Raw genomic sequence first — 16,544 nt, forward strand, 5'->3', positions numbered from 1 at the left:
AAGTGCGTGGGCTGTCTCTACGACTGCGCAAATACTTGCGACTGCTCAGTACTATGAAAATAGGGATAAAGAAGAGAAGGAAAAATCAGATAAAAAGACGAAAGATTTAAAAACTAAAGTACTTTTACAGCAAGCTTATCCGCCTCGCATGAATCAAACTAATATGCAGCAAGGGTCATATCAAAGAACGGATTATAATTTTCAAAGGCCACAATACCAATGGAATCAATGTGCTTATTGCAAAAAGGAAGGTCATTACAAAAGTGAATGTCCAGTTCGAACGCAAAATAATGCTGCGGCAGCTCAGGGAGGTCGTGGTAGTTCTATGCAAAACTCTAGAGGTCGAGGACGAGGTGCTATGCCTCCGCAGACGAGTGATCGCCCCTCTAATTATTTCGATCAGCGAAATGGACAATCTGCCCAACAGAATAGGTCTCCACAGTATCATGTCGAAGACTATTATGAAGCTAGTGAGGAAGTTCAGCAAAATGAGTACTAGGACAGCCATGGACAAAGAGAGGGAGTAGTATCAGTTCCAGTAGATCAGAGTGGCCCTTATGTCACAGTAGCAACATCAGGTATAGTCGAACAGTTTCTGTTGGATACTGGTGCAGCAAAAAGTTCTATCATACATGCGAAACTCCCTGGCGCACCTTTGTCCGGCTCAACAAACGTTTCAGTAGGTTTTTCGGGCGCCCCTGTTCATAACCCTGTTTCTGGTCCTTTGTTGATTTCTGTTGGACCCCGTCAATTGAAAGCACCCCTGATTTTGACGACAGGTTGTAACGAAAATCTGCTTGGTTTAGACTTGTTAAAACGCCTGTACGCGACATTGTACTGTTCTCCAGCAGGAGTACAGCTTACGTTGGGTAAAAGAATAATCTCTCCGATGTACTTGTCGATGAATGCGCTCCCACCAGAGCTGCGTTCACTCCCTGATACTCTTTGGGCGACTGGTCCTAATGATGTAGGTCTATTGGAAATTCCACCCTATGTAGTAACTTTGAAAGCAAATGTTAAGCTTCCACGAATTCCACAATACAGAATCTCTAGTGAAGGTGAGCGTGCGCTCCTACTGATAGTACAAGACCTGATCAAGAAAGACGTTATAGAAGAGACTAGAGGAAATGTCTGTAATAGTCCTGTACTGCCTATTTTGAAACGAACTGACCCTACAAAGCCTCCAGTATATAGGTTCGTAATTGATCTCAGAGAGGTTAATAAAATTGTGATCCCACAGTTTCCTGTGGTTCCAGACATTACTGCATTGTTAACGTTGATTCCTGCTACAGCAGCATGGTTTTCGGTTGTCGACTTGAAAAATGCCTTTTTCAGCATTCCGATAGCCGAGGAAAGCAGAGATATCTTCGGTTTCTCTCTAGGAGGACGAAGTTTTAGATTTAAACGCGCTCCACAAGGTTATTGTGAAAGTCCATCCATTTACAGTCAAGCATTAAAAAGCCAGTTAGATTCCTTCGTACTTCCTAGTGGTTCTGCTTTAGTACAGTATGTCGATGATCTTCTAGTGGCTGCCGATGACAAGGAAACTTGCAAAACAGCTACGATTTCTTTATTGCATCACTTGTCAGATTTGAATCACAAGGTGTCACCTTCAAAAATGCAATACTGCTGCCAAGAAGTGACCTACCTAGGTCATCTCTTGTCAAAGGAGGGAAGGAAGTTGACCCCAGAGAGAATAAAAGCAATTACACAGATGAACGTTCCTAGCACGCAGAGAGAAGTACGTGCCTTTTTGGGTATTACCTCATATTGTAGGCAATGGATCCCAAATTTTTCTCTTCTAGCACAACCATTGGTAGCCTTGACTGGGAAAGGTGTTCCGAGTCCGGTACCATGGTCTGCTGAATGTCAGCGGAGTTTTTCTGAGTTACGAAATGCACTGTGTTCAGCACCTGTATTGGGTACACCCGACTACAGTAAGCCATTCACGCTCTACGTCCACGAGAGAGAAGGTTGTGCATTGAGTGTTTTGACGCAGAAATTTGGTGATAAACAACGCCCTTGTGCGTATTTTTCATCAACATTAGATCCAGTAGCTAGAGCATTGCCTAGTTGCTTGAGAGCTACAGCCGCAGCTGCAGCTTCCATTCGACAATCTGCTGGTTTAGTAATGAACAACATGCTAGTAGTCATGGTTCCTCATGCTGTGGATACACTCATGAACAGAACCAAGACGCAACACCTTACCAGTGCTAGATTATCAGGTTATGAACTGACACTGTTAGCTAGTCATATTCAGATCAAAAGATGCAATGTATTGAATCCAGCAACATTATTGCCGACTAGCGAAGAGTCGAGTGATTCCGAACCACACGACTGTTGTTTCAGAACTGAGGAAGAAACAAAAGGACGAATCGATCTAAAAGACACTCCGTTGTCAGAACCAGATGGCACGTTGTATGTTGACGGGTCTTGCTTCAAATTGGAGAATGGTGATGTGACTGCTGCTTATGCAGTAACAACTTTGAGTACGATTGTGGAGACTGCAAGAGTGAGTCAGAATTCTGCCCAGGCTGCAGAATTGATCGCGCTAACAAGAGCGTGCGTTTTAGCTAAGGGAAAGAGAGTGAATGTGTTCACAGATAGTCAGTACGCGTTCGGCGTGGCCCATAGTTTTGGCCGTTTGTGGAAAGAAAGAGGTTTCATTACGTCCCATGGGACTAAGATTCAACATGGTCAGCTAGTTAATGACTTGTTGGAATCTCTAACCTTGCCGACTGAAGTTGCGATTGTGAAATGCAGTGCTCATAAAGCAATCACGGATGATGTTGGTCGTGGAAATGCTTTTGCTGATAAGATCGCAAAACAGACAGCTAGAAATATGAGGAGTAGAATGTATGTTGCAACGTCTGCAAGATGGATTTCTGAGTCTGGAATGTGTGAGAACACAGTGGAAAGCGTGAAGGAAATTCAGAAAGAGGCGACTGAGGAGGAAAAACTTGCATGGAGAGAGAGCACGGGTAAATTGGACTCGAGTGGGTGTTGGATTGACTTGTCGGAACAACAGCGTTGGATGTTGCCTGATGCGTATGTGCTTGCAGTAGTAACGATGGCACATGGAACAGCGCACATCAGTTCAAAAGGGATTTGTAAGATGTTGGCCCCGGTCTGGAAGAATGACGGGATTAGTAAGTATGCAGAGAGAGTGGTGAGAAATTGTATGGTATGCTTGATGCATAATCCTGGCAAGGGAATCCCCACACCTGCAGGTCACTTCGCTCCTCCTTCCTGCCCCTTTGAGGTGATCCAGCTAGACTTCATTCACATGGATCGTTGCAATAATCTGAAATACGTCCTAGTGGTAGTTTGTGCTTTCTCCAGATGGATCGAAGCATACCCACTGAAGGACAATACTGCCTTATCCACTGCCAAAATTCTTCTTAAAGAATACTTCCCCAGATACGGAATGCCACGGATTGTATGGTCAGACAACGGAAGTGAGTTCGTAGGGAAAGTTATGCAGAGTGTGTGTGCCGGCCTAGGGATTAGACAGAAATTTCATAGTGCGAATCATCCCCAGTCCGCGGGTTTAGTCGAGGGTTACAATGGCACCCTTAAACTGAAACTCGCTAAGATACAAGCATCCACGGGTTTGTCCTGGCCAGACGCATTGCCTCTGGCTTTGCTATCAACAAGAGCAACTGTACATTCTAGAGTAGGGCTTAGTCCTTACGAAATAGTTTTTGGCCGTCCTGCAAATGTTTGGGGGGTACCTAGACCGAAAGAATTTAAGCAGCTGGAATACCCAATGTTAATTGATTACCTTTTCGACTTGACTGCTAAATTGAGTCTTATTCACCAACAGGTTTTCGATGCATTGCCAAAGCCACCGGAGAGTCCAGGCCATCAGCTGAAACCGGGTGATCAGGTGGTCATCAGAAATTTTGCAAGAACAAAAAATCTTCAGCCCAGATTCATTGGCCCATTCCAAGTCCTGCTAGCAACGAGAACTGCTATTCGTGTGGCCGGAAGGAAAAATTGGATCCATACGACACATGCTAAACGTGTGCCTCTGCCACTTCCTTACGACAACTGGGTAAAGAAAGGAATCGGTGCCTCTGAAACGGAACAAGTCCCCAGGTTCATACCTTTCAGCGATGCAGAACTGATCAAGGATTCACCAAATTCTGACTCTCCTCCTGAAACTGCTCTTTTGAACCCTGAACATTTGTCATCCACACCCAAAGAACATTTGCCATCTGCGAACGTGAACATTGCAACGTCAGCTGAAAATACATTGTTTCCAGATCAGACAGCTCCTGCAAAACTGAGATACAACTTACGTTCTCGCAATATGGACAAATAAAGCAGGAAACTGCCTATTTTCAGATTTTAATTTGCTATACATTGCCTCCAGCCAGGAAGTTTGCTAATACTTTGTATTGTTTCTTTTTGTTTTAAAATTGCCTTGCCGTCTGGGTAGCCGTAGGGTCGTGGCTGTGTGCCTAGTTGAATCTGCGGGGGTCCGACACAAGGTCGATCTTTCTGTTAGTTCTGGGAACTCCCAGGGCTGATAGAGGCATTTTCATCTACGTACACATCATCAGTGGTCGCGAACGGTCGTAGAAGATGGAGCTTCCTGAGCTACAACGAGAAAATGTAATTTATATTCGCAGAAATAGACTGTACAGAATACTACACAGGAAATGCTTTCTAATGCAATGTGCAGTTACATTTTTAATTGTTTTGATAACGTTGGTGGGTGGAATCGTCTTTGGTGTACATTTGATTTTTATGCCAGTAACTACAGTACCTTCCCTTGATCCTACTACTTCTACGGTTTCTTCTATGCATTCTTTTCACTCATTTCCTAAACACGAACAAGCTCGACGCTCAGAATTTATTAACAATACATTTGTACAGCTCTTGCATCAACACCAACTGATAGTTAATACTACAGACTGCTGGGTGTGTGGCTTGATACCTCACACTATGGATAAAGGCATTCCCTATCTAGTCTTGCCTTTCAGCTATAATGGATCATTTCAGGCCTTTCAGACCATTTTCTCATATGCCCTTGAGACCTATCCTTCGCGTCCACCACGGTCCACTAAATACAACTCAGCCAACAAAGCTTTAGTCCAGGGAATTATTGATATGATTAAAGACGTCAATAATACTCCATCTTATCCTAGAGATGAATTACTGGTGTATTTGAGTTGGAACTCTACAGAGTATCGCCTTAGTTTGGGAGAAAGCAAGCGTAAAAGCTCCACTTCAGTTTGGGTCGTGCCTCACCGAGGTCAGGTCTGTTTGCAAGGAAATGGGAGAAATCCGAGAGCTCAGCTAGGGAGGAGTGAGTGCGTTGAGACTTACGTATTTCCGTCTAACTCCTCCCCTGCCTTTCTGACTGCTAGGGGTACCTACTTCATTTGTCAGGACAGAGCATATACATGGCTGCCTGCTGACTTTTCAGGTTCATGTTATATTGCTCGATTGTTACCCCCGACATACACTGCTTCTTCAGATTATCACAAAACCAGAGTAGCAAGAGGTGTCTTCAGCAAGGAAGATACCGCTGGTCAAGAAGCTGGAGACTTCTTCAAGGGTTTTCTTCCGTTTTGGGAGCCTATGGCCAATAGTAGAAATCTTCGTCAACTAACACGGGTAGTTGAATCTACTATTACAGAAACTGCTGGTGCCCTGAGTAACTTAACAGCTGAGCTTCAGGCGGATCGTCTCATGACGTTGCAGAACCGTATGGTTCTAGACGTAATACTTGCAGATCGAGGTGGGGTATGCAGAATGATCCAATCGAGCTGCTGTGTCTTTATTCCAAATAATGCTCCAACAGTCTATGAAGCAATCTCTAAGCTACATAAGATTTCCGACTCTATACACGTAGATAAGGGAAACTGGTCCTTCATGGAGTGGTTTTGGACTCTGGTATCAGCGTGGAGACGGAAGGTTCTGATGGTCATTTGTGTCATCCTAGTATTTCTGTTCTCGTGCTGTCTTATTATCCAATGTGGTCCCGCTCTGTGTAGCCTCTGTGCTGCAACCTGTTTCAGAAAACCACCTGCATTAGGAGAAAAGGCACGAGACAGGATGATGATACAACAACATGTCACTAACCTAATGAGCATAGAATTAGACTCTGACTCTGATATAGACTGAGTAATTGCCTATGTAAGGGCAAAAGGAGGGTCTGAGGTTCCGTGACGATTTTACTCGTGTTTGTAACATTGTCGTAAATACATAATTTTGGTATCAGTGAACCGCAAATGATCCATTTAGTATATCCTGGTGTTTTCGCTATGCTACGAGCAAGAGCACTCCAGTTACAAACACATTTCTGTTCTACCCGTGGCATCCATCTTAGAACACGGAAGCCATTTTGTATTCCTTGCCCTCACATAGTCAATGGACACGCAATGACCTCTCCTTTTTTCTTTATTAAAGGACACGTAGGCTTTAACCGGCGATTCACCTTGCTAGTGACACGTGCACCTTAGGCCAGCAACGCTGTAACAGCATGACTCGGCAAGAACTGCCTCCCCAGCCTGAGGCCAGTCCTGCTATACTGGTTCTTGTGTTCGTTGGCCTGATCATGATTAGGCGGCCGAAGCTGGTAACCGTGCCCATTTACGACCCACAAACATTTCTTATCCTGTCTTTCTATCTTCTGCACCTGGCTCTGCTCCTTTCCTTCTGGGCCTTTATTGGGGGGAGGTAACGAAATTTACGATGAGGCGGTCCGGGTCTTGAATGAAGAATTGACATGGGATTATGATGGACTAGTGGGAACCCCTCATTTGTAATGTTTTGACATCAGATACTGTTGACGATCCCTGTGCAACGCCAAATATTTATTGTTTAAGACACGAATGTTTAGAACTGTGGTAACATGTAAAGAATTTGCCTGAAGCCCAATATTTAGTATATAAGGAGCAACCCTCTTTGTACAAATCGAACAGGCTCCTAGATACTGCCCATGTGTAGTTTCTGTGACTTCTGTGTCCCTGCAGTAATAAACCTTTGGTCTTTGACGCCACCATCGAGAAGCCCGTGTTTCTGTTTGTTTGTGCACCGAGGCAGGTTGAACTCCGGGGTCTTCGGGTGTTATCCCTGACACCTCTGGACGGAACCAAAAAGTCCAGAACTCCACCTTCTTGATGGAACAAAAGTAAAGCACTGAAAGTATTTCCTACTGAGGAGACTGTAGTAAATTAGGAAATTAGGAAACTTCATAACAAAAAAGTCTCCCAAGGTGGCCGCCAGAGACAGAAGAGCCCAAATGTAGCACAAATATCACACAGATGTAGCCCAAGTATAGCCCAATGACAGAATGTCTCAGAGTGTTCTAATGAACAACTAGAGCACTAACAGTCTTACTTATGCCAAAAGTATGAATACCTGAAGCCCTCTTGATTGAAATAAAGTGGTATTACTTAAAAGATTTAATTTTGCAAAGGAACAAATTGAGGGGCTTCATTTTGCCATAGAAATTATGATTAGTGCTGCAGAAAGAAAAATTAGGGCACATTTTGACTTCTCAAATCCTCTTCTATTTCATTAAAAAATTCTAACATGCAGACTGAAACATGCTCTTTGAATACCAACAGCAGACTTCCCTGGTGAGCAGTAGCTTTACTACACTGATCTAATGAGCAACTAGAGTGCTAACATTCAGAATTCATGGCACATGTGACACATCTGAATGCCCTCTTGATGGAACCAAAGTAAACGAGCATTGAAAATGCAATAGGTCTCGCCCTGGTTTAAGTTAATGCAATTCTGTTTGTGATTAGGTGGCTTTTTAGCTTTGCTTTTATTATTATTTTTCAAACTTTCATGTACAGAACATGCATTTGTATGCATATATGTATATGTATGCACACATTTATATTTGTATTTATATAGAAATGCAGATTATATATATGTTTATATATATATACACATACATATATATATATATAAATGCATATATGTGCATATATATATGTGCATATGTGTACGTGTAGAGAGAGGTAGAGAGGCTAGAGGTAGAGGTGCAGAGGTAGAGAGTAGTAGAGAGAGAGGTAGAGAGAGGTAGAGAGGTAGAGAGTAGAGAGTGAGTAATAGAGCGTAGAGAGTGAGTAGTAGAGAGTAGTAGAGAGTTGTAGAGAGAGTAGCAGAGAGTGAGTAGTAGAGAGTAGTAGAGTGAGTAGTAGAGAGTGAGTAGTAGAGAGTAGTAGAGAGTGAGTAGTGGAGAATAGTAGAGAGTGAGTGATAGAGAGTAGTAGAGAGTAGTAGAGAGTGAGTAGTAGAGTAAGAAGTAGAGAGTGAGTAGTAGAGTGAGTAGTAGATAGTAGTAGAGAGTGAGTAGTAGAGAGTGCGTAGTAGAGAGTGAGTAGTAGAGAGTGAGTGGTAGTGTGAGTAGTAGAGAGTAGTAGAGAGTAGTAGAGAGAGTAGTAAAGAGTGAGTAGTAGAGAGTGAGTAGTAGAGAGAGAGTAGTAGAGAGCAGTAGAGAGTGAGTAGTACAGAGTGAGTAGTAGAGAGAGAGTAGTAGAGAGTAGTAGAGTAGTAGAGAGTGAGTAGTAGAGAGTGAGTAGTAGAGAGTAGTGGAGTAGTAGAGAGTGAGTAATAGAAATTAGTAGGGAGTGAGTAGTAGAGCGAGTAGTAGAGAGTAGTAGAGAACGAGTAGTAGAGAGCAAGTAGAGTGTGTAGTAGAGAGTGAGTAGTAATGCGTAGTAGAGAGTGAGTAGTAGAGAGAGTAGTAGAGAGTGAGTAGTAGAGTGACTAGTAGAGAGTAGTAGAGAGTGAGAAGTAGAGAGTGAGTAGTGAAGAGTAAGTAGTAGAGAGGAGTAGAGAGCAAGTAGTAGATAGTGAGTATTAGAGAGTGAGTAGTAGAGAGAGTAGGAGAGAGTGAGTAGTAGAGAGGACTAGAGTGAGTAGTAGAGAGTGAGTAGTAGAGAGAGAGAGAGTAGTAGAGAGTGAGTAGTAGAGTAGTGAGAGGGTGAGGGGGTGAGTGGTAGAGAGTAGTAGAGAGTAGTACACCAGCCACATGGCCGACTCCCACAAGGAGCTCAAAAAGCTTGGGATCCGCTTGGTGGATTATCCCTGTTAGCGACAGTCCTGCTGGCGGAACGAAACATACAAAGAAGGCGCAAGAGTAACTGGAGTAACCTGAACACTTTTTTAACCTGAATTGATGGGATTCACATGTCTTACCTGAAGACGGGATTAGCATCATCAGCAGAGCCGATCAGCCAGCGGACCTTCCCCGATGTGGATCTCCACGTTGCTAGGCACATCATCGGCTCTGGATTTGCATTCAACTGAGACTGTGGCGCCGGGACGAAAACGCTGCCTCATGATGCGGTTTAGATGCTGAGTTGACACGTAATTTGGGCTCAGTGCCACAGCATTGCCGAGGACCCCAACAGCAAGCTCATGAGAACGTCTGAGGAGGCTACCGAGACGCTCCTCGGAGTGTTCGAGGATCGAGTAGTTTTCCGGAATCCTGCCCAAGGGGGGCACCCCGTGCCCTCGGGTGCTGCCTCGGTGAATGGTAGAGCGGGCTCTTTAGCCCCCTGCATTTCCCGCTTCTCGAGGGTCCCGGCACAGGAATCTCTGAGCCCCAAATCTGCCTTTGTCACGGCAGGAACGAGCTTCGCTGACCCCTAGACGGACAGTGCCCACAGGTCGGAGGTCCCGAATGCTGGAGTCGTGGAGCCTGGATCTACTGCGTGCTGGTCAGATGGAGAAGCCAGAAAGCTTGCGTCCTTTCACCAGAGGCCGCACTCCACATCAAGGGGAGATGCCAGGAAGTACGCAACCACGTAGGAGCAGCTGCAGTCCAGCGGGGGTGCTCGCGGAGGCTACGGTCCAGGCAGGAGCCCGCACAGCATCAGCGGAGACACCTCGCAGAGGGTCCCTGCACGCGACGAGCTTTCTCACTTCTTTCTGCCTGACCGTTGGACAGCGCGCTCGCCCCACCACCCATTCTGGCTTCATGGGCTGAACGCTAACGCGAAGCTTCCAGGGTGTTGAACCACAGCGTCATTATCGTCCTGTTCCCACAACATAGGAGGCAACTACAAGAACAAAGGCAAGTGGCTTTTTCCTCCTCGGCTGCCTTTCATTTTTTAGGTAAAGGTCCCGAACTTCAGTGGGTGACTTTTTATTTTTATTTTTACTTTCATTTTATTTTTATATTTTTCCGCTGTCATCAGGACTTTTGCTTGCTTGTACTGTACTTAAGGAACATATGGCTTCATTGAACAAAATGGCCCTGTGTGTATCTGGATGCTGTTGGCTCCTCCACCTAGTCACATAGTGTAAAATGGCCGCTTGTTATTGTGTTCCCATTATTCTATGGCAACTGAAAGAGGACCATAACCTCTACAAACACTAAACATAGGAATAGGACTCACCGGTGCTGGACACAAACAAAGGACTATATACCTGGACAACAAGTCATACTAATGATTCGACCATCCTGGACTGTTCTCATTACACTGCTTTAGCCCGTTTTTTTTCTACCCAGCTCAGGTCGGTTTCTCACCCCCTTACATCACATGCCATCACTTCGTAATCTAGACCACCATCCTCACCTAGCACCCTCAATATAATCTCCCAGGTCACCTGACCTCCCACCCTCCCACCTCACCTCCCCCACCCCTTTACCACGTTCTACTAAAGACACAGGTCCACATTCATTCATACCTCTGCCCAGTCTGATCTTAGCTACCCAGTCTGATCTTAGCCTCTGGTGCAGCCATCACCATCTGCGTACACCCACCCTCCTTCTCTTCCCCCTTCCTACCTCAATACATCACTACCATCCCATCTAAGTCCCTGACCCACACAGCCTATCCCACAATGACCCACGTCACCCACACTGCTCTCTTTGTTAAAACGCAACATGGAACTCATAGGCACACATACATTCAATATCATTTACCCCCACACCTCTCACAAAAAGTCTCCAAACGCTTCAAGCACAACTTCCTAAAACTACACCCTGAAACCCTCTTCGCTGACCCCTATTTTTCTCTGCACAACAGCCACATTAAAACTGACATCATCTTCCACACCAAACGCAGAGCCCAATGGCGCAAAGCATTCCTAACACTACTTTCGATCTCCTCCACTAGAAAATCTCCACATGGTCTAGCAATCATTATTGCACCATCACAGCTCTTCCAAGCTACAGCAACAATTACTATCTACATTAATGGCATTATCCTCATGCAATCCACAAATCATAATCTAAATTTACTAGAGAAGATCTTCCCCATCATTAAAAATCATGTATCCAATCCCCTTACTTCAACCCAACTATCCCCCTCTATCCAACCCTCCCCTTCTGCCAACACATCTGTCCCCTCCTCAACATCCCCCTCTATCACCCTCCTCCCCCCTCATCCCCACCCTCCTCAGGCATCGGATCCAATTGCCCCTACCTCCCAGACTACCCTCTCGTCCTACACACCCCATCCCATCGCTAACTACCAACCCACATCACAACCCTCATATCCCACCAAACCCCTTACGCCTCACTCACCAGCACATACAAATACACCCCACCTCCACCACACAGATCTAATGCTGGCACACATGTCGGCTTCCCTCCACTCCTATCCCGAACACCCTCCCCCTCCAGCCCTTATTCCATTCCCAGCTACACCTACTACTTCTATTCACCAACAACCCACCCTATCACCTATGTTACCCGCACTAACATTCCCTCCACCCGCACATACACCACCACCCACTACTCTACTTGGGTCCACCCAGGTTACGGCACAACCCCACTCATGCTTATCTCAGTCACCCCCTCCACTCAGATCCGCCCCTGATACCACGATGGATGAACCATCACATACATCTAACCCACTCACAATAGCTCCAGATATCAGTTTCGATAGGATTATGTCTGCACTCCTACAAATCAAAGATGAACTCCACACTGTCAAAAAGATGATTGCTAGACAACCAATGCACAACGGATCTGGGAACACGTCTATATCAAGCTACCACCCAACTCACCTTTCTTACACCCCCCAAGCATATTCGCCTCTCCTGGAACTCCATCCCATCCCCCAATCTCCCTTCCCGCCCTATCCGAAGCACCAACCCATTCTCGGAGAATGATATTCGCTCCCTCCTACTCTCCTACAATCCCCCTCTCATCACCCCCAGCGCCGCGACACACACAACCATCCGGCCTATTACCCCCAACCAACACAGTACCACCACTCACAAAAATAGAGGAATCATCGACAATAATCTTAGAAGAATCACACTCACACTTGATCCCACCCATTCTCTCACTACACCCCTTCTTAAATGCACCCTCCTGAACTGTAGACCGGCCACTAGACACGCAGTAGATGTCGCTGACCTCATCATCTCTCATGAGCTTGACTTGATTGTGCTAACAGAATCCTCCTCACCCCTCTTGGACATTCGGGTACCACCTAACTACGACATCATCAGACTTGATAGAAGCGAAAAAACTGGGGGAGGAATAGCATGCATACACAGGAGCACCACCTCAGTAAATAGAGCCTTATCCTCCATTCTCCTCTTGTGAATACATGTGCATTGACATCACCAGTAATGGTACGCCAGTATGCTCCCTACACATCATATATCATCCACCTTGTGATAACCTTAGCTTCACAGAACACTTCATGGACATGGTCACAACGACCATCGGACGTCAAAACACTCAAATATTCCTAGGCGACTTCAATCTCCATTGGAATGACATCAATGATTCAATGGTCAACAGTCTCAAAAACTACATTGGCGAGCTAGACCTCACCCAAATCTGCAACAGCCCCACACACAAAAAAGGTGCAATCCTGGACTTAATAATTTCCAAAAACAACTCCATTCAGCTTGACTCAATCCTTCCCTGTGATTGGTCAGACCACCACATCATTACTTTCTTCATCAGGGAAACAGTGAAACTTAACACAGCCCAATCCACTAAACCAAAGATATGGAAAAGAGACTTGAAAAAACTCAAGCCCAACATTTGCCCATCCACTCCCGTAAATTACTCCAGCCTCCGGATGGCCCCTTCTCCGTAAATGACCTCACCAACCATTACCTTACGCAATGTCTACGGTTATCAATGAAGTTGCTTCTCTGCAACTAAAGAGAGTTCCCTCGAAAAACTCCGAACTATGGTTCAATGACCTGCTGAACGATGACAGACGCACTCTTAGAACTTTGGAACGCATTTGGAGATTAGTCCCATCTTCCAAGCACCTTAAAATTCTAAGGAATAAGAGAAAGGATTACTACAGAAAGATCAAACGCACTAAAGCCGAATTTTTCTGGCACCAATTAGATCAAGCAAGAAATTGTCCCCAAAAACTTTTTGAATTAATCAAATCCCAATCTAAGGATGAACCTAAACAACTACAAGATACCTCGCACACCCAACCCACATGTGACGAATTCTCTGCTTTCTTTAATCTAAAAACCGAAAACATCGAGAGAGATCTTCTCAATGACCTTACAGTCTTACAGTCTTGCCCTCACACCAATATCCCTCCCCCTCTTCCAACTCCGCCACAAGCATCCCCAAAAAATAAAATAAAAAACGAGGCAGCCTGGTCCTCCTTCGACACCTACACTGAAGAAGCAGTAGGCAAGAATCTTAGCACCCTCAAGCCGGACAATCATACCACCGATCCTCTCCCCGCTAACGCAGTTAAACTCCTGTGATCCTGCCGCTCTGGACCAGGATCATCCATCCTCAAAATTGGTCAAGTGTCACCCATTCTAAAAAAAACACAGCTCACCCGATGGACCTTAACAATTATCCCCCTATTTCTAACAGCCCTACCCTAGCCAAACTCTTGGAAAAATGTGTACTCCAACAACTGACAAAACACATTGACCACTGCATAGTACCAAATCAGCCATGACACACATTATCGACAACGCGTTACAAATACTCAACCAGAATGGATCATGCCTACTCATCTTATTAGACCTCTCCTCAGCCTTCGTAACGGTCAAACACGAGAACCTGATTGATCTGCTGAATCTCAGAATGGGCCTATCAGGCTCAGTGCTCAACTGGTTTATCTCCTTTCTTCAAAACCGGACCCAAAAATTCAGTCAATAACTCCTTGTCCAAACTCGTACCAGTAACTCTGGGAGTCCCACAAAGGTCCGCACTATCGCCGACACTATTCAATCTATTTATGGAATCTCTTACTGTCTTGCTGCAAGCATGCACCGTCCAATTTCACATGTACGCAGATGATACACAACTCTACCTGAAGATTCATGCTCCTGAAGATATCTAACTACTTAAGAAAACACTGCTGAACACCCAATCATGGCTAGCTGAGAATCATCTGAAGCTTAACGCACTCAAAACTGAATTCCTACTTATAGCTCCACCCTCCAAAATATCCCTCCTCCAGGATTGGTTCAAACACCTCACGTCAACCAACAATCATTGACTCAACAAAATCTCTGGGTATAACCCTTGATTGCAACCTCAACATGCATAAACATATTGGCAACGCAACAAAAGGAGCACATTTCCAGATTAACACTCTAAGGAAGCTTAAACCCTTCCTACCAAAAAACGACTTCAAAACAGCAGCTCAAGCTCTAGTTATCCCCAGGATCGAGTACGGAAGTGTCTCTCTTTGCGGCCTCCCCAAAGCTACAACAGCACCACTAAGAGCCACCATCAACGCTGCAGCTAGACTCATCATGGGCTCAAAAAAAAGGTCCCACATCTCCCCCGCCTTAAAAGCCTTCAATTGGCTACCATGGGAAGCCAGAATTCACCTACAAATAGCCTGCATGACCCACAAAGCCATTCACCATAAAACACCCAGCTATCTCTCTCAGAAACTCTCTATCTCTGGGGGTAAGAGATCCACAAGAAGTGCAGAAAACCTATTACTGAAGCCACACAGATTTAATAAGACGAAAACTTATCAACGCTCCTTCTCAGGGATGGCTCCTAGGATCTGGAATGCTCTACCCCCAGAAACCAGACTTATCACATCTACTGCATTGTTCAAAAAGGAAGTAAAGGCGATTCTCATGGAAAAATTCACATGATCATCACCTAAGGATACCATTACTTATATGGGTGCAAACAGACAACCTACACGGCACAGATGCTCTCTCGGCCCGCACCTTTCTTTTTATTTTATTTTGCACCACGTGGGATGCAGATTTGATCTACCTCATTCATTTGATGTATGTTTGCACACTATGTACACTTCAACTTGTTTTTTGTATTTTGTATTGTGTTGTATAACTTTTTTCATCACTACCTGTAAAGCGCTCTGATATCCGCAAGGGTCTGGTTCGCGCTCTATAAAACTTTCAAAATAAATAAATAGTAAAGTGAGTAGCAGAGAGTGAGTAGTAGAAAGAGTAGTAGAGAGTAGTAGAGTAGTAGAAAGTGAGTAGTAGAGAGTGAGTAGTAGAGAGCGAGTAGTAGGGAGTGAGTAGTGGAGAGTGAGTAGTAGAGAGTGGTAGAGAGTGAGTAGTAGAAAGTGAGTAGCAGAGAGTGAATAGTAGAGAGAGTAGTAGAGAGTGAATAGTAGAGAGTGAGTAGTAGAGAGAGTAGTAGAGAGTGAGTAGTAGAGAGTAGTAGAGTGAGTAGTAAAAAGTGAGCAGTAGAGAGAAAATAGTAGAGAGTGAGTAGTAGAGTAGTAAAGAGTACGTGGTCGTGAGTAGTAGAGAGTAGTAGAGAGTGAGCAGTAGAGTGAGTAGTAGAGAGTAGTAGTAGCGATTAGTAGAGAGTGAGTAGTAGAGAGTGAGTAGTAGAGAGTAGCAGTGAGTGAGTAGTAGTGAGTGAGCAGTAGAGAGTGAGTAGTAGAGAGAGTAGTAGAGGGTGAGTAGTAGAGAGTGAATAGTAAAGAATTGTAAGAAGTGAGTAGTAGATAGATAGTAGTAGAGAGGCTCTAGAGCAGCTCTGCTGACCTGGTTCTCTCCCTCTAAAGCAGCTCTGCTGACCTGGTTTCTCTGGCTCTACAACAGGTCTGCTGGCCTGGTTCTCTGACTCTAGAGCAGATCTGCTCACCTAGTTCTAAGGCTATAGAGCAGCTCTGCTGATCTGGTACTCTGGCTCTACAACAGCTCTGCTGACCTGGTTCTATGGTTCTAAAGCAGCTCTGTTGACCCGGTTCTATGGCTCTAAAGCAGTTCTGCTGACATAGTTCTCTAGCTCTAGAGCAGCTATGCTGACCTGGTTCTCTCCCTCTAGAGCAGCTCTGCTGACCAGGTTCTCTCCCTCTAAAGCAGCTCTACTGACCTGGTTCTCTGGCTCTAGAGCAGCTCTGCTGGCCTGGTTCGTAGGCTCTAGAGCAACTCTGCTGACCTGGTTCTCTTGCTCTAAAGCAGCTCTGCCAACCTGGTTCTATGGCTCTAAAGCAGCTCTGCTGACTTGGTTCTCTGGCACTACAGAAGCTCTGCTGACCTGGTTCTCTGGCTCTAAAGAAGCTCTGCTGACCTGGTTATCTGGCTCTAAAGCAGCTCTGCTGACCTATTTCTCTGGCTCTAAAGCAGTTCTGCTGATCTGGTTCTCTCCCTCCAAA

The sequence above is a fragment of the Lissotriton helveticus genome, chromosome 4_1 (assembly GCF_964261635.1).
Source record: "Lissotriton helveticus chromosome 4_1, aLisHel1.1, whole genome shotgun sequence".
Classification (NCBI taxonomy): domain Eukaryota; kingdom Metazoa; phylum Chordata; class Amphibia; order Caudata; family Salamandridae; genus Lissotriton; species Lissotriton helveticus.